Source organism: Rhinolophus ferrumequinum, chromosome 15 (genome assembly GCF_004115265.2).
Source record: "Rhinolophus ferrumequinum isolate MPI-CBG mRhiFer1 chromosome 15, mRhiFer1_v1.p, whole genome shotgun sequence".
NCBI lineage: Eukaryota > Metazoa > Chordata > Mammalia > Chiroptera > Rhinolophidae > Rhinolophus > Rhinolophus ferrumequinum.
This window is the reverse complement of record NC_046298.1, coordinates 9,108,313-9,130,226: the sequence shown is the minus strand read 5'-3', so window position 1 is coordinate 9,130,226 and position 21,914 is coordinate 9,108,313. Positions and strand designations below refer to the sequence as shown.

Below are 21,914 nucleotides of genomic sequence, written 5' to 3'. Positions count from 1 at the left end.
TTACCGAAGCCCCACCATTGAGCTTCCAGTCGTGCTGACTTACCCCTAACTATCTTGACACCTTTTCTCCCCATCCCCAGTGCTGCCCGCCCAGGCCTGGCCACTACCATGTCTCTTGCTGGACTCCCAGTTCATCCACTGCAGCCCTAACCCAGTCTCTACACCAGCCAGTTAATCTTTCCAAAATTAAACTCTTGTCATGCCACTCCCTCCTCCTCCTCCATATTATGGCACCAATTAAACTGTTTGTAAGACTGTCCATTGTTCTTAGAATACAGGGTGGAAGCTCCTCGCCAAGACCGCCCCCCCCAAGACCCCACAACCCCCTGCTGGCTCCCTGGCCTCATCTCCACACATTATTTCCCCCACACCATGCTCTAGCCTCCCAGACAGTTTCAGCCCCTTGTTCTCATCACGCTTCTTTCCTACCTTGAAGCCTGTCATTCCCTCAGGTGGGAATGCTGCAGTCCCCTTTCCCTGCCTGGACATCTCTGACTCCCCTTCAGACCGCAGTTCCACCATCACTTCCTCAGCAAGACTTTTCTGGACTTCTCTGCCAGGTCAAACATTCCTGTTCGAACCTCAGGCAGAAACTTGGACCACCTTCATGGCATTGCCACACTGCAATTTACATCTGAAGGTTTGATGCTTCAGTGAATAGTTGCCTCCCCAGTAGCTCCTTAACAGTAAGAATTCTGTCTCTTTTAACTCAAAATTCTGTCATCAGCAAGTAACACAGTGTCTGATAGTAAGTGCTCAGTAACTATTTGTTAATTGAATGGATTGTTGGATGGATGGATGGATGGATGGATGGATGGATGGATGGATGCCATTACTCTGCCTGAAACATTTTCCACACTCTTCAGGGTCACCTGAAATGCCACCTCCTGCAGGAAGCCTTCCCTCATACTCTTGGTGGATATTCACCTCCTTCCTGTGTCCCTGTGTGCTGCATGTAACTCTGCTGCAGATCAATTGCCTGTTATGTGTTCGCAGCTATTATCCCTGTGGTTCAGATGTTTCCAGAGATCCAGGACCAGCCTTACACATCTTTGTATCTCTCATTTGGCATGGTGACTTGGACGTGGGAGGTGCTCAGTAAATACTCACAGAATTGATTTCTTTATGTAGCCCAGGTCATTCTAACCCTGACGATGACCCATCCTTGAAACATGGTGTGGTAACCACAGAGGGAGGGCAAGCAAGGGAAACGCTCCACCTTTCCTCCCCTGTTCTTTCACGACCCTCTTTCCCTGAAAGTTAGTTACTCAGTTGCCCAAAGAGCTTTTCTCTCCCAAACTCACTTCAAGATCAATGCCAAATGTCCTCGTCCTCACTTACTATTATTTTTCTGGGTTGTTGGTGGTTCAGCAAGTTTATTAACAAGTTTCTTCACTGCCTAGGGATCCATTTTATTCTGCCTGCTTATTTGTTACGTTTAAGTTTTTAAAGAATTCCCTTACCTGTGTTTTTATCCTGGCTTTAATTACTTCCTCATTGTAAGATGGATTGTGTCTATCCATCCCTCTCCCCTTATTTTTCTTACTAAATTCTGATGACTAGAACAGGAGCACGGTAACTCAGTCAGCTTCCGTTCTCGCCACGGTGATGGAAGGGCTTTTACAAAGTCGGATAGTTCATGTGGCATGCCTGTTCCCGAAGTTGTAACTTCATTTAAAACATTTATGACGTGGTTTTATTTGAGCACCCCTGGTGTTTGCAATCCCAATTACTCCTGATTCCTGCGAGTACTTTGATGTCAGCTGCCGTCTGTGTGGCATTTGGGGGGAGCAGAGTGTTCTGTTGGACTGAATATTCTGGTTATCTGAGTTACCATACTTGGGACACACGGACCCCCAATTTTCATAAAATTAAAAGCACCGTGAAATTTCCTTTGCTGTATTGCTAAGCTGGTGATTTAAAACACGAGCGATGCTTTCTCCATGCCAGATAGTGTTACCTTTACCACACATTTCCTCATGGAATCCTGACAGAAAGCCTAGGAGCTGGTGTGGATGAGGAAATCGCTCCACAGAGATGCCGAGGAACCTGCCTGAGGCTTCAGGATCGCGCGTGGTGGGATCAGGATTCCTCATGGCAAAACGCTCAACCGTCATGAGCACATTCTTGGTTTTCTTTTCTTTGGTGATCCCAAGGGCCCCTTTCTGATGGCCTTCAGGCTTTCATGAGGACACCACTTATCATTGTGCCATAGTCCAGATGGCTTAGGGGCTTTTACTGCACAGTCCTGTGTTCCTTCTTGCCCTCTGGCTCCCACAGGGGCTTTGAAAGTCATGCATTATAAATAGGTTCTACGATTCTGGGCCCAAAGGACTGTGGGAATGGAGAGGTTGGTGCATTAAGAGTTGCTTTTAAATCTTAGTTCTAATCCCTTTTAAAAAATGTAAGAAACTCAGGCTACACCTGATATGGGAGACCCAGATAAATCGATCCGTCAACAAATCTTTATTAAATGCCACTAAAATGCAAAGCTCCACGCTCAGTGCCGTGGGCAGCTCTCCGAGTAGCTCTGGTTTTTATGGGAGAATTGTGATTTGCAGTTTTGGATGAAAAGGACTATTTATGGCATGCCAGAGCTTATGGGGCTTATGGCTGTTAAGTCTGTTTAAGCCTGCAACTGAGATAGAGGCTTTTTCTTGAGGGAAGAATAAAACAGAACTGAGCACCCATCCCTCTGTTTGGAAGTCTGTAAATTGAGCTCTCGTGTTATGAAACAGTGGGAACTGAACGGAAATTGGCTTCCCTGGGAAAAACAATACACAAGAGGCCACCTGAGCTCACTGTTTCTGTAGGGAGGGTAAGGATGAGTTGTTGTTGTTGTTGTTGTTTTTTTCAAAAGGCCAACATTTTCATGGTATGTCTCAAGTACGCCTATTTTCCCTTTAAATGACTCTGAACTTATCTTGCCATTTGGAAATGTTAACTTTGGAAAGGGCAGTTAGCATGGGACATGTGGCCCGGTTGAGAGTGTGAGGATTGTGGGGTGGGGAGGGAAGGAGGTAGTGGATTGTCAGAACTCTCGAGGCTGCCTGGGAACGTGGTGTTTGGACCAAGCTTCAAAGATGAATAGGTGGGAGTGAGGGGGGCATCGCACATGCGGAGAGAACCTGGGCAGGCCAGAGGGGCATTTTGTGCGAGTGCATATGACTAGCAGCAGGGTGCCACCATGGGGTGCAGGGGGATGCTGGAGGCAGGGAGGTTCAGGACTCGCTTTATCTTGGGGACCCTACATCTCTAAAGAGGAATCTGTGGATACACGGTGAAGAGTTGTGCCTCGCTTTGCCTCCAGCTTAGCTGAGGGATGGCTCTTCATACAGCCTCATGGTGTCACAGTGTCAGAGCCCAGCCTGTGTGCACTGGAGCTCGAATGCTTAGGTCTGAATCCTTACCAGCCACGTGATCTGGGGCGAATGACACAACCTCTTGTGCTACAGTTTCTTTGTCTGTAAAATGGGGGTATTGAGAATACCTACCATTTTAGGATTTCAGGAGGATTAAATGAGATAATGCACGGAAACAGAACAGTGCTTGGCACATCGCAAGTGCTTAAAGAAGTGAGTTGCTTTAAGGATGCTTAGCTACCTGACAGAGGCTATCAGACCCTGGATAGCACAGGTCAGAATGATGCAAAGAATCACTATGACCATCGATAGACGATGGATGGTGATGATGATGACGATTTGCATTCTCATTTGTCTTTGGGGAAGCATCACCATTATCTTTGATCATGAAAGACAACTCTATGTAGCACTGTGTTTATATACAAAGAAATCAAGAAGAAAAACAAAGAGATTTCAACTTCCAACAGAGTGATCTAAATGGAGGTAATTTCAACTAGTCATTTCCAACTGCTTTTATCTTCACAAAAATAAAGATGAGGGAAAGAAAATAGAATCCCACAGGTGGCATTACTAGAGTGTGATTATAACCAAGAAGAATCAAAGTTGGAATCGGAAAGATTTTTATTAGAATACCCAAAACTCATATGTCTGGTGTCTTTAAGGCTTGGATAAGCAGCTGCTGTGTTGCATTGCCAATGTAAACATGTATTTTTCTGGTCATCATATCACATCCGCGTGCAGTGTGCTGGGTTTGTGAGTGCCCAGTGTCCATGACGCCCCTCAATGCCCAAGGGAGAGGTTTAGAAGCAGCGTGAGTGGTCTGTTCTTGTATGGAGAATGGGGTGTAATTCTCTGAGGACAGATTTCCGATGGCTTTGCTGACAGCTTGAGATGAATACCAGGTGGGACAAGGTTAGACTGTGTATTTAATTTATGGATCCGGAAGTGGGGGCTGACCTCCGCGGATGGGTAGAGCAGAGCCCTCAGGAGACTCCAGGCTCTTCTTCCATGGCCCTCAGAGCCCAGGTGTGGTTGGCTGCACACTTGCAGAAGTGGTACCAGGGAGGTAGCCAGCGCCGAGAAGCCAGAGCACTGCCGTACCCTCCATGGGTGTGGGGGTGGGGATGGGACATTTCCTAACCAGATCAGGAAAGAAGCATCCGGATTCTGGCCAGGCTGTCCCCAGAGAGGCTGGGGGAAGCTGCAGACTCAGGAAGCAGTGGAGACTCAGGGAAACAGACCTGCCAGGAGACAACCCTACAGTATCCACAGCACCCAGGTCTCTGTTTCTGGCAATAGACCCTGGTCTCGATAGTTATTTGGAAACCCAGAGAAGGGAACCCCAGACTCTATAGTTAGTGGTGATATCAATTGGTACTGCTTGTTCATTGTAGACATTTTATGAGGAGTTTTGTGACCATAGCACCTGGAAATGGGATGTGTCATTTATGGCCACTGCCCACGATGTGAGGATACCCTGGAGTTGTTCAGTGCACAACCTGCACATCCTTACATGGTGGCCCTGGTCCTATAGGAGAGTCTTCCTACATTTTGGGAGGAAGTTTAATAAATTAAACCTAAATATAGAAAAAGGAAACACCCATAATTTTACCAATCATTTTCTCTCTCTCTTCAGAAAGAGTGTGAAATTTACCAAAAACAACCAGGTGTGTCTTATTTTCACATCAGTGAATGGGTGGTAACCAACTATGTGTGTGGTTGTGGTTAGAGTGAATTTTTGGGGGGTGAGGGAACTTTATAATCATCTAGCCTATAATTGATATCTCCAGTAAGATATTTTTATCCCTGTGGAAATTTCTACCTTTGTCCACAGCTCTGTCCACAGTGCTCACTGACCCTTCCATGGGTTGGTGGGGTTCTGGGATTCTCTCCGTTTGGGTCTCTGCAGTCTCAGGGTGGCCCTGATGTGGCAGCTCGTGTTCAAGTAATTCATTGTGGCCTTTCTCCATGGCAGAGCCTAATTTTTTTCCAGCTGTGCAGTAGGCCTGCAGCTCAGAGGAGATTTGACTAGCACTGGGCTTTTCATCAGCAGAGGAGGAAACTGTGGCCAGGACATTGTGGTTTTTTGACCTTAAGCTATTATTTATAAAAATGTCATTGAACCAAAAAACCCACCTCTGATTTTTCATCAGCTCTCAAAAGATAGCCCCCTTTGCTATGCTGCCTGTTATAAAACCCATCCAATTAGAGCTCTGGCAAATTTGATATACTTGTTTTCTTCAGTCATAATGGGAACCATGTCTTGGCTCAGTCTCTCTGGCCTTGTTTTGCTTGGTCCATCTTTCATCTCTTAAACCCCAGCGTCTGGTGGATGGGAGGAGAACTGTGGCAGCACCTGTGGAGACCGTGATTCCCAGCAGCTCAGCCCTTCGTGGTGGGGCCATGGGGCTTTGAAAGCAATCCTTGGTCCGTCCTAGCCCAGCTTTTGAACTCAGCTCCACTCTACCCAGGGATCTGTGTTTTCATGTCTTTAAATAACAGCTCAGCTGCATGGGCTTGCCACACAGGCACCGGAATATTCCTATGAGGTGAGGTGCCTTTGCTTTCTTTCCTCCAATTAAAAAAACAAAACCCAAAAAAACCTGGGATGCCCTCTGAAGAAAAGTGCTATAGAAATACAAGTCTTTCCTCTCACTTTTAGGAAACACATACAAGATTCAAGAAGACTCACATTATTTCAAATGCTTGCATTCTGGTTTTCAACAAGGAAGTCTGTCAGGTTTCTTTTCTGTCCTTCTCAACTTAATTTGATCTCATCAAAAATCCATTTCTCCCCACTTTTTATATTAGACCTGGTGCCACAAGTGTTTAGCCATTCAGAACACACAGAAACTGCCCCAAGAAGATACGTTATCATCAGAATAGCAACCATGGAATCAATAAGCAAAGCAAAGAAAAGGCGTTTCTGTCATATTGAAGTACAGGGCAATACCTTTTGGTAGCACTCACGAGCAGGATATAGATGGAATGTCTGGTATGTATGGCGTTGGGGTGGAGAGGGGGATTATAACTATTCCCTCAGCCCAGGCAGTCTGCCTGGAAGAGGCAGGTGTTTCCAAGTCCATTGAAAGATTGCGATTTTGGATATTGGGTTTTTCTCTTTTGTTTACCATCTCGGAGTTCAGTTCCTGTCGTTGCAGGTTAATCGTTGTTGGGCGTGGAAGCTGACATTCCAGTCACTGGCTGGCAGTAGAGGACTGGCCAGGAAGAAAGAGGGATTCCCTAAGCAAATCCTCACACCCAACAATGCCTGCCGTCTCCTTCAGTTTACAAATCACAGAAAGTCAACTCAAATTGGCTTACGCAAGAAGGGAATTACTGGCTTTCATGGGTGGGAAGGATACTGGAGTGTCTCATAAAATGGGAAGCAGAGTTCCAGAAATCAAAACCCGAGGACAGAAAGTGCAAACCCACCAAAGACCTGGAAAATGTCTCTCTTTTCCCTCTTCTCCCTCTCCTCTCTTCTTCCTTTCCCCTCCTCCCTATATTTGAATCCCAGATATGTTCAGCTCACATCACACATCTCCCTCTTCTCTCTTTCCTATCTTCCTTCATTTCAGTTTCACAGTATCTCTACTTAATCCCATTCTTTTTTACATCAGAGAATTTCTTTCCGCATGTCAGAAAAAATAGCTCCTAGTCACTGTAGCCATGAACACTTACTGATTTAAAATTAAGAAAAACTAGCTTTCTACCTCCAATCCAAAGATTCCATTGGAGGCCCCAAATCAGCCTGGATTCTTGTGTCCACCCCTTGGACAAGTTACTGTGTCCAAGGATGTGACACCTTCTGGGTCCAACAGTGTGATGAAGGGGGCTGGTCACCATGATTGACAGCTGCGCTAGGGCCACATGGAGAAAGAACACCAGCAGTTCACTTTGCTGCCAAAAACAAGAACCCTGGGAAAGAGCCTTGGAAGGGCTGAAGGAGAGGACATGGCAATAACTTCAGACAAGTGCGACATCAAGACTAGGGTTATATTTCCAGGCAGCAAAACCAAAGTCCTCTGACACTTCCCTGAGCTTTTGTCTCCTAGGGACGCCCTGCTTGATAACCCCTGCTGCCCTAGGGCACCCGCAGGCCCCCTCCGAGCTTCCCAGCAGCCTTCCTGGGGCCTTCCTCAGGCACTTGCCATAGAGCTATGGCTGGAACACCTCCTCTGATTCCAAACTGTCATTTGTTCATTTATTCAGCAAGTGTTTATTGAGCATAAATATGGTGGAAACACAGCAATCAGCAAAGGGAAAATAAAGACATTTCTAAGAACCAATGTAACAAGTAATTTATTTCTTAAAATAAGCTAAAAGCCATGAGAGGTCAGAGGTAGGAATGACCATTGTGGGACTGGAAAGGCTCCATAGGTGTCATAAATGGGCCGAGAGGAGGGACTGGGACAATGGAATTCACAGAAAATTTGGGAGCTCGATGGAGGGTATGGAAGTGCCAGGAGGAAGAGGCCTAACCAATCACAGCAGAGACCAGACCTGCAAAGCGTTGTGGAGACGCTCATACAAGGTGCCGGAACAGCCCGTCCTTTCACAGCCCTGCTGTCCAGTTAGGCCGTCAGATAGTCCACTTTCAGTTGGAGTGTTAATGACCAGAGGAGGCCTCTCCACGTCGGTATTTTAATGGTATGAAGAGTTGAGTAGTTTCAGGCCTGGGGAGATGGATGAGCTTGTTGCCTTGGGAACCCGGGAGCTTTGTCACCACCATGCACCGTGCTGTTTGCCACACTAAGGCTGGTGCTGCGTCTGTGGCTGTGCTTGGCCTGGTGTGAGTGAAGGTAGACAGGCCCTTGCTGCTGAAGGAGCTGGTTGGCAGCGTGGTTGCCTTCCTGGGTAGGAAACTTCCCTCTGCCCCTCCCCTTTCTCCAACTGGAATTTTCCACGGGAAGATGGACACATGGCTTTTCTCCATTGGTACTACTTCTTGGAACAACTTAAAGGGCTGAGATGGGGCAACTTCCCATAAGATAAAAAAGTAAACTGTATTTTCAGCTGGTTCTGAGAAGGAAAGATTCAACCTATTTTCTCTGTGTGTGTGTCTCCCCAGAAAGCTTTTCTCTGTAGGATAGTTTGATGCAAGTAGATCGGATCGCTTTATCAACAGCATTTCTTGAAACGAAACCAACTGAACAAACAGAATATTGAAGGTCTTTGTTATTTTAAAATTTTTTTATTAAATTTTTTTTGGTGACGTTGGTTAGTAAAATTATATAGATCTCAGATGTACAGTTCTATAATACATCATCTATATATTGCATTGTGTGTTCACCACCCAGAGTCAGTTCTCCTTCCATCACCACATATTTGACCCGCTTTGCCCTCATCTACCACGCCCTCCCTTACCCTCTGGTAACCATTGAACTGTTGTCTGTGTCTATGATTTTTTTGTTTGTTTGTCTTGTTCATTTGTTACTTCAGTTTTATATTCCACGTATGAGTGAAGTCATATGGTTCTCGACTTTTTTTGTTCGACTTATTTCACTTAGACTGATAATTTCAAGACCCATCCATGTTGTTGCAAATGGCAGTATTTTATCTTTCCTTATGGCTGAGTAATGTTCCATTGTATAATGTACCACATCTTCTTTATCCAGTCATCTATCGAACGACACTTCAGTTGTTTTTATGTCTTGACCACCCCTATGCTGCAATGAACATAGGGGTACATATATCTTTACAGATAAATGTTTTCAGACTTGCTGGATAGATACCCAGAAAAGAGATTGCCGAGTTGTACGGTAATTCTATTCTTAATTTTTTGAGGTATCTCCATACTATTTTCCATAGTGGCTATACCAATTTACATTCCCGCCAGCAGTGTATGAGGGCTTCTTTTTCTCCACAACTTCCCCAACACTTGTTATTACTTGTCTTGTTGTTAATAGCCATTCTAACAGGTGTGAGGTGGTATCTCATTGTGGTTTTGATTTGCATTTCCCTAATAGCTAGCAAAGTTGACCATTTTTTCATATATCTGTTGGCCATTTGTTTGTTTTCTTGGGAGAACTGTCTATTCAGGTCCTCTGCCCATTTTTTAAATTGGATTGTTTGTTCTTGTTGTTGTTGAGTTGTATGAGTTCTGTATATATTTTGGAGATTAGTCCCTTATCAGAGGTGTTGTTTGTAAATATCTTCTCCCATTTGGTTGGTTGCCTCTTTGTTTTGTTGATGGTTTCTTTTGCTGTGCAGAAGCTTTTCAGTTTCATATAGTCCCATTCATTTATTTTTGCTTTTACTTCCCTTACCTTTGAGGTCAAATCCATAAAATCCTCTCTGAACCCAAGGTCCATAAGTTTAGTACCTATGCTTTCTTCTATGCAATTTATTGTTTCAGGTCTTATGTTTAGGTCTTTGATCCAGTTTGAATTAATTTTGGTGTGTGGTGACAGATAGCAATCTACTTTCATTCTTTTGCACATAGCTTTCCAGTTTTTCCAGCACCATTTATTGAAGAGGCTTTCTTTTCTCCATTGTATATTTTTGGCTCCTTTGTCGAAAATTGTCTGCTCATACGTATGTGGGTGTATTTCTGGGTTCTCAATTCTGTTTGATTGGTCTATGTATTTGTTTTTCTGCCAATACCATGCTGTTTTGATTATTGTCACTTTGTATTATAAATTGAAGTCAGGGAGTGTGATAGCTACAGCCTTGTTCTTTTTTCTTAGGATTGCTTTGGCTATTTGGGGTCTTTTGTGATTCCATACAAATCTGATGATTTTTTTGGTTCTATTCCTTTAAAAAAAATTCCACTGAGATTTTAATGGGGATTGCATTAAATCTGCATATTAGTTTGAGTAATATGGCCATTTTAACCATGTTGATTCTTTCAATCCATGAACATGGAATATCTTTCCATTTCTTTGTGTTTTCTCCAATTTCTTTTAATAATATCTTCGCTCCTATGCTTAGAGGGCATAATACTATCGATATTCGTCATAGTAGCAGTAATAATCCTAAACACACATCTAACAACATCAAGCATAATACCAATCGTACTATTAGTATTCGCAGCTTGCGAAGCAGCCCTAGGCCTATCTCTGCTTGTTATAGTGTCTAACACCTATGGTGTTGACGATGTACAAAACCTCAACCTACTACAATGCTAAAAATCATTATCCCCACAACTATGCTAATTCCCCTCGTGTGGCTGTCAAAACACACCATAATCTGAATCAACCCCACAATATATAGCCTAATAATCAGCCTATTAAGTCTACCCATGCTAAACCAGTTCACCGACAATAGTCTAAACTCCTTTTTAGTATTCCTTTCTGACTCCCTCTCAACACCCCTGCTCATACTAACCACCTGACTCCTACCACTCATACTAATCGCCAGCCAACATCACCTATCCAACGAGCCACTAAATCAAAAAAAACTATTCATAACTATACTAATCCTCCTACAATGAGAATAGGTCCTTCTCATTCTGTGTTAAGTTTATTCCTAGGTATTTTATACTTTTTTGTTGCAATTGCAAAAGGAATTGTTTTTTTTTCATTTCTTTTTCTGAAATTTCCTTGTTAATAGATAGGAACACAATGGATTTCTGTATATTGATTTTGTTCCCTGCAAATTTACTGTATTTGTTTATTATTTCTAATAGGTTTTTTTTTTGGTGGAGTCTTTAGGGTTTTCTATATTAAAAATCATATCATTTGCAAAAAGTGACAATTTAACTTCTTCATTCCCAATTTGGGTGCCTTTTATTTCTTTCTCTTGCCTGATTGCTCTGGCTAGGCCTTCCAACACTGTGTTGGGGGCATCCCTGTCCTTTTCCTGCTCGTAGAGGAAAAGCTTAATATACCATTAATATACCATATTAATTAATATTAATATACTTAATATACCATATTAGCTGAGGGTTTGTCATATATGACCTTTATTATGTTGAGGTACTTTCCTTCTGTCCCATTTTTATTAAGTGTTTTAATCATAAATGGATATTGTATCTTGTCAAATGATTTTTCTGCATCTATTGATATGATCATCTGATTTTTATCCTTTATTTTGTTTATGTGGCGTATCACATTGATTGATTTGCATATGTTGAACCATTCTTGTGCCCCTAGAATGCACCCCACTTGATCATGATGTGTAATCTTTTTAATGCATTGTTGTATTCAATTGGTTAGTATTTTTTAGGGTATTTGTGTCTGTATTCATCAGAGATATTTGTCTTTAGTTTTCTTTTTTTGTGTTATCCTTACCAGGTTTTGGTATCAGGGTAATGTTGGTCTCATAAAATGAATTAGGAAGTATTGCCTCTTCTTCAATTTTTGGAAGAGTTTGAGGAGGAGAGGTATTAAATCATCTTTGTGTGTTTGGTAGAATTCACTAAGTGAAACCATCTGGTCCTGGACTTTTGCTTTTGGGGAGGTTTTGGATGATTGTTTCATTTTCCTTACTGTTGATCGGTCTGTTTAGATTTTCCAGTTCTTTATGATTCAGTCTAGGAAGGTTATATATTTCTAAGAACTTGTCCATTTCTTCTCGGTTATTGAATTTAGTGGCATATAGTCCTTCATAGCATTCTTGTATGATCCTCTGTAGCTCTGTGGTATCCATCATAACTACTCCACTTGCATTTCTGATTTTGTTTATTTGTGTCTTTTCTTTTTTCCTTAGTGAGTCAAGCCAGGAGTTTGCAATATTAAGAGGGAAATTTATATCATTACAGGCCTATCTCAAGAAACAAGAAAAATCCCAAGTAAACAACCTAACTTCAAATCTTGAAGAACTAGAAAAAGAAGAACAAATGAAACCCAAAGTCAGCAGAAGGAAGAAAATAATAAAAATTAGAGCAGAATTAAAATGAAACAGAGAACAAAAAGATAATAGAAAAATTAATGTAACAAAGAGCTGGTTCTTTGAAAAGATTAATATAATATTCTTTTTTTAAACTTCTGTTACTGTTAGAGTTTCAACAAGATAAGCAAAGCAGTTTTAAAATAACTTTAATAATCAAATGCTCTTTCTTCAGTCCAGACTGAAACTGTAGCAAATATGTACCTGTCAAAAATATCTTCTGCCCCCATCTGGATTTCCAAATCCTGGAAATTGGTTATCGCCTGTCCTTGACTGAAAAGACGACAGACACTTGCAGGTATTAAAAGTAAAAGGAGTGCCATTGACCCAGCAGAAGGCCCACGTCCTCCAGAAAGCTTTCTGATCATGCCCGGCTTCCTTCACCTCTTTTTGAGAACCAAGTACAATAATGATGATGATGATGAAGATAAATACAATAGATTAACAGCCCGTTATTGTCCAGGAGCTCTGTCTGCATTATCTTGTTGTAATCCCCACAAACGCCCCAGGATGCAGGAGTGACGATGAGGATGAGGATGACGATGATGAAACTAGAGGCAGATTGAACATGCAGCTAAGAAAGCTTAAATTTTAAATTTCACAGGTCCTCACTTGCATGGCCCCCATTCAAGGACCTGCAAGAGGCCCTACCAACGTTTACTTGGTTACATATTTTGTAAATTTTGCAAAGGTAAAATCTCTTACCTGCAACCAGTTAAGACTGTTGTCTCTTTTCATGTCAAGATCCCCCCTGTCACCATCCCCTTGTATTAAGTGGCTTTGCAGTGGCTCTGGGCAACTTTAGGATGCACCAGGGGAAGCCGAGCTGGGGATGCACTAGCTTGGATTTAGCGGGGGTACTGAGGAGGTGTTCTATTAATTCATAATCTAGTTAAGTTGTGGCATCCAGGAATACTCCCTCTGTCCTCTGGTCAAGTCACCCAGGTAAAGAAACGAGGTACCAAGGACAAGGAATTATAAATGCTGACTTTTCAAAAGGTATTTAAGATTAGTCACTTCACAGGAAAACCTGAAATCTTAGCTCAGATGTAGAAGAGACTTACTTGAAGTTTTTCTATATTTGACCACAATCTTAAAAATTGACTCAGCACTGCAAATAACAAGTAAAGCTGAAAGAAACTTTTGTGAACTACCAAAAGGAAAATAGAAAATGTCTTCAACTATGCCAGAGAAAAGGCTGAATTTTAGTTTTCTAACCTCTTGATAGAAAATGTCACAAAATTATTGTTATATGAGGGGATGACTGAAAAGTGAAAAATTTAGGAAGAAGTATTATAGAGGAGTGTCAGGCAGTTAACTAACAAAGGTGTTATATTCTAGATTTTTGATTTGTCAGCTTTTTATAATTTTATAATTTCTTGTGAACTCTTTTCTCATTCTAAAGATCCATCTCCACACCTAAATTTGCATTCATTGTTCTGCATTCTTTTTCTCAAAGAGAGACCCTAGAATTGGGTAAGTATCGGGCCCCACAAAGCCTGGACCCAGCCGTGGAGGAAAACCAAGGAAGTCATAGATGAGGGATTTCTCCCTTTTATCTTAGGCAAGCATCTGACAAAATCAACAGGTACCCTTGTTCCTCAAAAGTGTTCTATATTATGTCAGTGGTGAGAAAGTGGGTATTAAGACTTTCTGGTCATTAAGTACCCATTGCCGTTAAGAGCAAAGCTATTTGAAATTTTAGTGGTTCTGGAAAAATCTTGGGGGTGGAGAGGGCTAGGAGGCATATACTCTGCCTGCTTCCATTGTCCATAAGTTGCTTCTTTTCTGGGATCAAGATTGGATGCTGTCCCAGGCCTGCAAGGAGCAGAATTCACCATTTTCCCTAGAAGGCCTCAGGGTATCAATGGGAGAGAAACATCCCGCTTCATCGGTCATTAACGAGGGAAGCACTCTGAACCTTGGAGAAGGAAGACAGAGCTTCCACACAGTAGGCCACTCGCATAGTTGACTCGCATAGTTGACCACTGTTACAAGCTGGTGTTACAAATACAGAACATAAATATAAAGGAAAACTGTACAAAGATTTATCCCGAAATGTGCCCCTCCACTACCAGTCACTGAAGATCCTTACACTAGAAAGTGTCTTGGTTTTTAAGTAAACTCTGTTAAAACGTGAATGCCTTTACTCTGGCTATTAGAGGAAACAGTTTTCTCCAAGATGCTCCAAGGTGTCTCTCAACTAACGGTCTTTATGCCCCAATTCAGACAAAAGATGAAGTTGATAGTTAGAAATCTTAGCTTATCCCTGATAAATTTCTCTTACAAGTTTAGCAGTGGCAAATGGTTAGACGTTAAGTGAGAAGATAAGAACTGGGAATTTTTGCCTGTTTTCCCCCATTACCTTATTGCAACGCTCTAACCAGTTGAAATCACAGTCCAGTTCTCTAGCAAATATGAGAAAGGCGAGCTTTGTCATCCATCCTGTTTTCCCCTAACTCCCAGGTCCGTGTCATCAGTGAGTAAGTGGCCTTTGCGTAATTCTATAACTTAAGGTATAGATGTCTATATGTGGTTAGGTTGAATCTTCTGGAATAAGCACACATCAAGTAAATATCCAGAACCCCGCAAATAAGCAAATTTCAGGTGGACATACCCTGACAACTAAAGGTTTTCGTAATCAACTGGGCCTGTAATATAGAAATGCCATGAGTATGAAGAAGCCCTTTTTCTCTCTACAGAGGTGTCATACGGTGGTTAAGAACACGGACTCTTGACCAAATAATCAGTTGTTTAACTTGCTAGTGTTTGTCTTAAAACTCTTTCCCTGACTCAGTTTTCTCAGGCATGAAACTGGAATAGTAACACTCTGCTAGTCAACTGCTAGTTTGTTTGCAGCTCCATCCCTGTACTTCCTGTGCTCTCCTCTGTATCACAGGGGAACTTGTTTCCCAGGATCCTTTGCCCTCTGGCTTCTGTGCAAGTTGTTTTTCAATAGGTCTTGACAGAGATTCAGGGTATTCCTCCCTCCCTGTTGCTCTCTCTGTGCTTCCTGGGGAGTGCTGGTCATAGTTGTGTTCCCTCCATGGCTCCATTGCCCACCAGAGAGTCTCTCTCTCCATGGTCTCGGGTCCTACATGCTGTCCTCATGGTGGTTCTAGTTCTTACCAATGTATGGGCACTGGAAACACTGCCTTGTCCTGTTGTCTTTCTAGCCCCACGCTTTCTAGCAGCTTCCTATGATTGCTAGTCTATAAGGTGCCTCACAGCCCCCGACCCCCTTATACAGTTGATTCTGTCACATGTCTAACTAATTCCCTGTATTCAGTTCCTTCCATCTGAAAGACCTAGAGTGGTTTCCATTTTCCTAGATGGACTCTGACAGAAACAGACACCAACCAAACCCACAGAGCTATTGGGAGGATTGAATTAAGGTCTCTAATTGTTTAGTACATGTCCTGGAACATAGCAAGTGCTCAGCAAATGGTAGCTGTGAACGTTGACCTTCTTTCTCAGCACTGAATCTGAGAGTCCAGTATATGGATTAGCATTTTTTTTTAATCTTAGTGATTGCAACATAATATCACTTAAAGCAGAGAAACCTAAAATGGACACGCCTGCTAGAGACTATTGAGTGTCTCTGGCTCGTGTGCAGTTTCCAGTTTCCATAGAAACCAAGCAAAGAAAATTTGCTAAAGGAAGCCTAGAAAATAAGTAGATCCAGGTCTGTATGATTATGTCTCAAACGCTTTAACACACAAACAGACTCTTATTACTATTATCTTGTCTGTTTAATATCTTGTTTTCTTATAAGATACAATAGTCCCAGACTCTTTCTATGCAGAGGATGACACAAAGTATAGGATTTCTTTGCCACAGCACATTCTCTATCACATCCCCGAGAGCAGTGCTTCCGAAGCCACTGTTACTGTGTTTATCTGCCAAGTTGCTGGCTAAACTCAGCTCTTGCCATTCTGTGAATTTTCAGGGTTGTTTATTGTCTGCTGTCAAGAGACAGGAGCACAGAACCAAAAATACTAGTTTAAGCAAAATCTTCGAAGGGAGAGGGGCAAACTGAAATCCCAGTTAACATTTTGGCAATGAGGCCTCATCTAGAATGGAAACATTAAATTCCCCTGCATGGGGAGAGGGTGGGGATTCTTGGGTTGGGCAATTTGATTGCAGCCCAACTCCTTGGAGTTCCTCTTTAGCCATCCGAACTGGTGGCAGGAATGAGGGAGACAGCTCTGAGTCAAACATGCTGGAATTTGAATCGATAACCATACAATCTTGCTTCAATTTCCAAGCAATTTTAAATCGTTTCTTTAAAATGCCTTTGAGAAGGGAGAAATTGAGGGGATGGCAGGGGAATGTTTTGTGCAAAAGGAGGCTTGCAGGTGTCCATGAGGGGACTCCTTGGGGTGCCAGGAAGGCTGGGCTCTGTTATGGCTGCTCCTAATGGTAAGTGCTTCGCGCGGGGGACATGTCCTGCACAATAGTAAGATATATACATGTGTATCCCCCACCTGCACCCCCACCGGCTCCTGACACAGAGCGCCTGAAACCCATCTAAATAGGAGTGCTAGGGGAATCTTTTGTTCTAACATTTAGTATTTGATCCTGGTTCCCGACACAGAGCTCCTAAGACCTTTGTAATTTTCAGAGTGATAGGAGCATCTGACACTGAGCTCCTAAATGCCTTGGAATTATCTGGGTGATAAGAATATCTTTTATTCTAATGAGGTGACTCTTGGTGGGCTCCTGGATAGCTTTAGGATGGAAGGTGGTCCCCAGAAAGACCAAGCTCTGATTAGAAGCTTGGAACTTCCAGCTTTCTCCCCCCATTTTCCATAGATGGGAGAAGGGAGAGGGGCTGGAAATGGAGTTAATAATTGATCATGAGTATGTGATGAAGCCTACATAAAAATCCCCATAGTATGGGGTTCGGAGAGCTTCTGGGTTGGTAAACACATCCACATATGAGGAAGGTGGCACACCCTAACTGCATGGGCACGGAAGCTCCTGCACTTGGGACCCTTCCAGACCTCACCCTATGCATCTCTTCACTGTTTATTTATCCATATCCTTTATCATATCCCTTATTAAATAATAAATGGGTAAACATAACTAAGTGTTTCCCTGAGTTGTGTGAGCTGTTCTAGCAAATGGTGTCATCTAAGGAGGGGAGCCATAGGAATCTCTGATTGGTAGCCAAGTTGGACAGGATCTGTGGGTAACTTGGGACCTAGTACTTGACATTGGTGCCTGAAATAGGGGGCAGTCTTGTGGGACTGAGTCCTTAACCCATGGGGTCTGCACTAACTCCTGTGTTAGAATTGAATTGAATTATACAGGGCACCCAGCTGGCATCACAGAGAATGGGTGTGGGGAACCAACCAATTGCTGGTGTCAGAAGTGTTGCGAGTGAGGTACTAGTGGGAGAATGAAGGAGCAGCACAGGAGTGTAGTTTTTCCATTACAGCCCCCTCGAAGGCATGTGATTGGCTGGCTGCATGGCCACGGAGCACTGGCCGGCAGGAGCTCTAGCTCGCTGCTGGCCTCTCTGGGGCCATCTTGGTTCTGCTACTTTTGAGCTATGTGGCCCATTCACTTATGTATTTTTCACAAGGGGCTTGGGACAGAGAGTGCATGACCCATTAGAAAGCATCGCCAAAATTGGAAAAGCTTGCTTATGAGTAAGCACACGATGCACATGCAAACACCAGAACATCCATCAATTAGTGTTTATTGAACACCTACTCTGAAACCAGTATTACTATAAAAATGACATTGCGAAAACAACCCAGAGCAGCTTTCCCACATAGGCTGGCTGTTGAAGTGGGGGAGAGAGAGAGTAACATTTTCCTGAGGCAGTAAACAGGCACTCCAGATCAGAGCCACAAACTCGGTGCCTCCTTCGTAGCCTCTGTCAAGCCTCCACTTGGCAGAGCTTCTCCCGGCCATTTCTGATAGTTCTTCTAAGGGTCACTCTTCCACCCATAGCTTCTGTGGCCACAGACAAGAGTATTGCATCTCGGCAGAGTTCTTAAAAGCATCTGGAATTTCCCACATGCCTCTGCTTTCCACCAGGAGCCTCAAAGGCAAAAGCTTTCTTGCTGTGCTTTGTTTTGCAAAGAAGGGCAAGTCTTCACCTTATGGTTGAGGTAAGGAATACAGAATTGCACAGGGAATATAGGGATGAAGGTTTCCATCAGGCAGGTCTTGGTTGCCATGGCATCCAGATGACCACTGAAATCACTCCAGGCAGAGTCAGCCCGAAGAAGACACAGGGACTCCCAAATGTGCTATCATGTATGTTCCTTCATTGCAAAGTCCTTCACAATTGCCAGTGAGCTAATCCTCCCAACGGACCTGATGAGGCAGATCAATACTAGTATTCCTTTTAGAGCTCAATATTATTATCCACTGTGGGGCTCAATATTTTATCAGCCCGATTACTTCATCTTTAAAGTCTCATCGGTGTCCTTTTGAAGCAATACCCATTGTGTGATTGTGAGTCTATGTCACCTGTGAAAGGCTGGCTCTAGTTTCCCAAGAGAGGGTGGAGCTGAGGTAGTTTGTATAAGAGGCATGTGGAGCTGCGTTCTTATCAGCATTCAGAGTTACTCAAATGTGAGGACTCTGAGTAGTCCTCAGAGTGCTGGGCAGCAACCCAGAGGCCAGGACCACCTGCTCACTCACTGATGACATCACTGGGAAAGTCGCTTCTTTCTGGGACTCTGTTTGTGCATCTCTAGAATGGGGATCAGAATAATTCCCATCTATTCTTGACTTCCCTTTCCTCTTTCACAGAGTTGTTAGGATAAAATGAGACCATAGCTGTGAATATACTTTGGAAGGATACGTAGTAGAGAAATACAAGAGGTGATGATGGTCGTATGTATCAAAGCAATGATATCAGCCAGCTTTGTTTGTGATAAATATTTGGACCCCAAAGTACACACAAATGGGCTCATTTAATGATTTTAATTGAGCATTTTTTATGATTCCATTTTATCTCCTTTCTTACCATATCAATTATGCTGCTCTTTCAAACTGTTTTAGTGGTTGCCCTTAAGTTTGCAACATACATTTACAACTAATCCAAGTCCCCTTTCAAATAACATTATGCCATTTCACAAAATGTGTGAGAATCTTATAATAACAAAAGAATCCTAATTCCTTCCTCCTGTCCTTTGTATCATTGCTGTCATTTATTTTACCTATATACGAGTATAAACGTACATAAGTATATGTATATATGTATCCATTCATCTAATGTATACATATATATACATAAGATATGTATAATACATAAGCATACATAATCAAATATTGTTGCTATTACTGTTTTGAGGAAACTATTATCTGTTAAATCAATAAAGAATAAGAAAGATAAACTTTTTCATTTTACCTTCACTTATTCCTTTGATATTCTTCCTTTCTTTAAGTAGTTCTGAACTGACCTGTATTATTTTCCTTCTCTCTAAAGAACTTTTAATATTTCTTGCAAGGTGGGGCTACTAGCAACAAATTCCCTCAATTTTTGTTTGTCTGAAAGTCTATATTTTTCCTTCACTTTTGAAGGATAATTTCACAGGGTACAGAATTCTAGGTTGGTGGTTTTGTTCTCTCAACATTTTAAATATTTCACATCACTCTCTTGCTTGCATGGTTTCTGAGAAGTTGGATATAATTCTTATGTTTGTTCCTCTATAGGAAAGATATTATTTCCCTCTGGCTTTCTTTTAGGATTTTTTTTTTAATCTTTTATTTTCTATAGTTTGAAAATGGGGGGTGACCGGATGGCTCAGTTGGTTAGAATGCAAGCTCTGAACAACAGGGTTGCCGGTTTGATTCCCACTTGGGCCAGTGAGCTGTGCCCTCCACAACTAGATCGAAGACAACGAGCTGCCACTGAGCTTCCGGAGGGGCAGCCGGATGGCTCAGCTGGTTGGAACTCAAGCTCTCAACAACAAGGTTGCCGGTTCAAGTCCCACATGGGATGGTGGGCTGCGCCCCCTGCAACTAAAGATTGAAAACGGCAGCTGGACTTGGAGCTGAGCTGCGCCCTCCACAACTAGATTGAAGGACAACAACTTGGAGCTGATGGGCGCTGGAGAAACACAATATTCCCCAATACAATTTATAAGGAAAAAAATTTAAAAAAAAGTTTGAAAATGATATGCTAGGTGTAAGGTGGTTTTTAAAACTTATTTTCATTCATCAGTTTGGTTATTCTCTGAGCTTCCTGTATCTGTGGTTTCATGTCTGACATTAATTCTGATATTCCCATTACATATACATCAAACCTTTTGTAGTTGTCCCACAGTTCTTGGATAATCTGTTCTGCTCTTTTCAGTCTTTTTTCTCTTTGCTTTTCAGTTTTAAAGGTTTCTGTTGAGATAGCCTTAAGCTCAGAGATTCTTTCCTCAGCTGTGTTCAGTCAGCCATCAAGCCCATCAAATGCATTTTTTCATTTCTGTTACAGTGTTTTTGATCTCTGGCATTTCTTTTTGTACCTCTCTTAGAATTTCCATCGCTCTGCTTACCTTGCCTCTCTGTTCTTGATGCTATCTACTTTATTCATTAGAACCCTTAGTATATTAATCGCAGTTCTTTTAAATTCTCATTCTGACAATTCCAACATCTCTGCCATGTCTGGTTCTGAAGCTTGCTCTGTCTCAAATTGAGGATTTTTTGTTTTTTTGTGTTTTGTTTCTGCCTTTTAGTATGCCTTGTAACTTTTCCTTGATAACCGGACATGATGTACCAGGTAAAAGGAACTGTTGTAAACAGGCCTTTAGGACTGTGGTGATGAGGTGTAGTGGGAGGGGAAGCATTCTATAGCTCCTGTGATTAGGTCTGTCTTTTACTGAGACTATGCCTCTGGACTGTGAACTTCATGTGTTTTTCAGTTTTTTCTGCCCTTAGGTGGCACAGGATAGTTATTGTGGGCTGGAGCTGGGTATTTCCTTTCTCCCACATGGAAGGCTAGAGCTGACTGATATTTCTTCTCCTCTAGGTTATCAGGCTCTGATAATACCCCAGGAGATTAGGCTCTGGTTAACTAGTTTCTCCTGAGGGCAGGCCTTATTAGGACAGAGAGCTCCGGCATATTTTAAAACGAGTCTTTTCCCCCAACTCTTGCTGGAAGCAAAAGGGGATTTTCCTCCACTATTCACTGTGACAATCTGGTCACGCTCCTGGAGGTAAAACTCATGGAAGTGTGGGAGTCTCCTTTGACTGGGTCCTCCAGGAGTTTTTAATTCTCAAACTTGTCCTCACTGATCCTCTAGCAATTCACCAATTATGGTTCAGGTTTTTTCAACCATGACAGGAACCGGTTTCAGGCACTGTTTCCCATTGTGGTTTCTGTTCATGAATCTCTGCTCCGGTAAGCTGTGACTCCCTGTATTCACCTGTCAGTCTCTCCAGTTTTGGGGACAGCAGTTTGCCCTTTGTCCTCACTTCTTTTATGGATCAAAGAAGAGTTGTTAATTTTTCAATCTGTTTGGCTTTATACTTGCCATTAGGATGGATTGGTGACTTCCAAGCAGATACTGGAATACCATAAGTCTTGATGTTATGATTTTGAAATCTGTGTTGTTGTATATTCATCCAGGTCGTTGCTTCATTCTGAAGTATCAGACTCCATCATATGCATCTATCACTTTGTTGTTATCCACTCCCCTTGTGATGGACACCTATATTGCCTCTAACTGTCTATTATCATGGTGCTGCAAATGGACATCC

The 21,914-nt window shown here is 42.5% G+C and overlaps 1 protein-coding gene and 1 pseudogene across 1 annotated transcript in view; one reads left to right on the top strand and one right to left on the bottom strand.

Annotated features, from left to right (window-relative positions):
- CES5A (carboxylesterase 5A) overlaps positions 1-21,914 on the top strand; it is a 239,727-nt gene that overhangs the window by 84,248 nt on the left and 133,565 nt on the right. The gene's annotated exons all lie outside the window — the stretch shown is intronic.
- Positions 1-21,914, bottom strand: part of LOC117034703 (tigger transposable element-derived protein 1-like) — a 94,504-nt pseudogene that overhangs the window by 23,649 nt on the left and 48,941 nt on the right.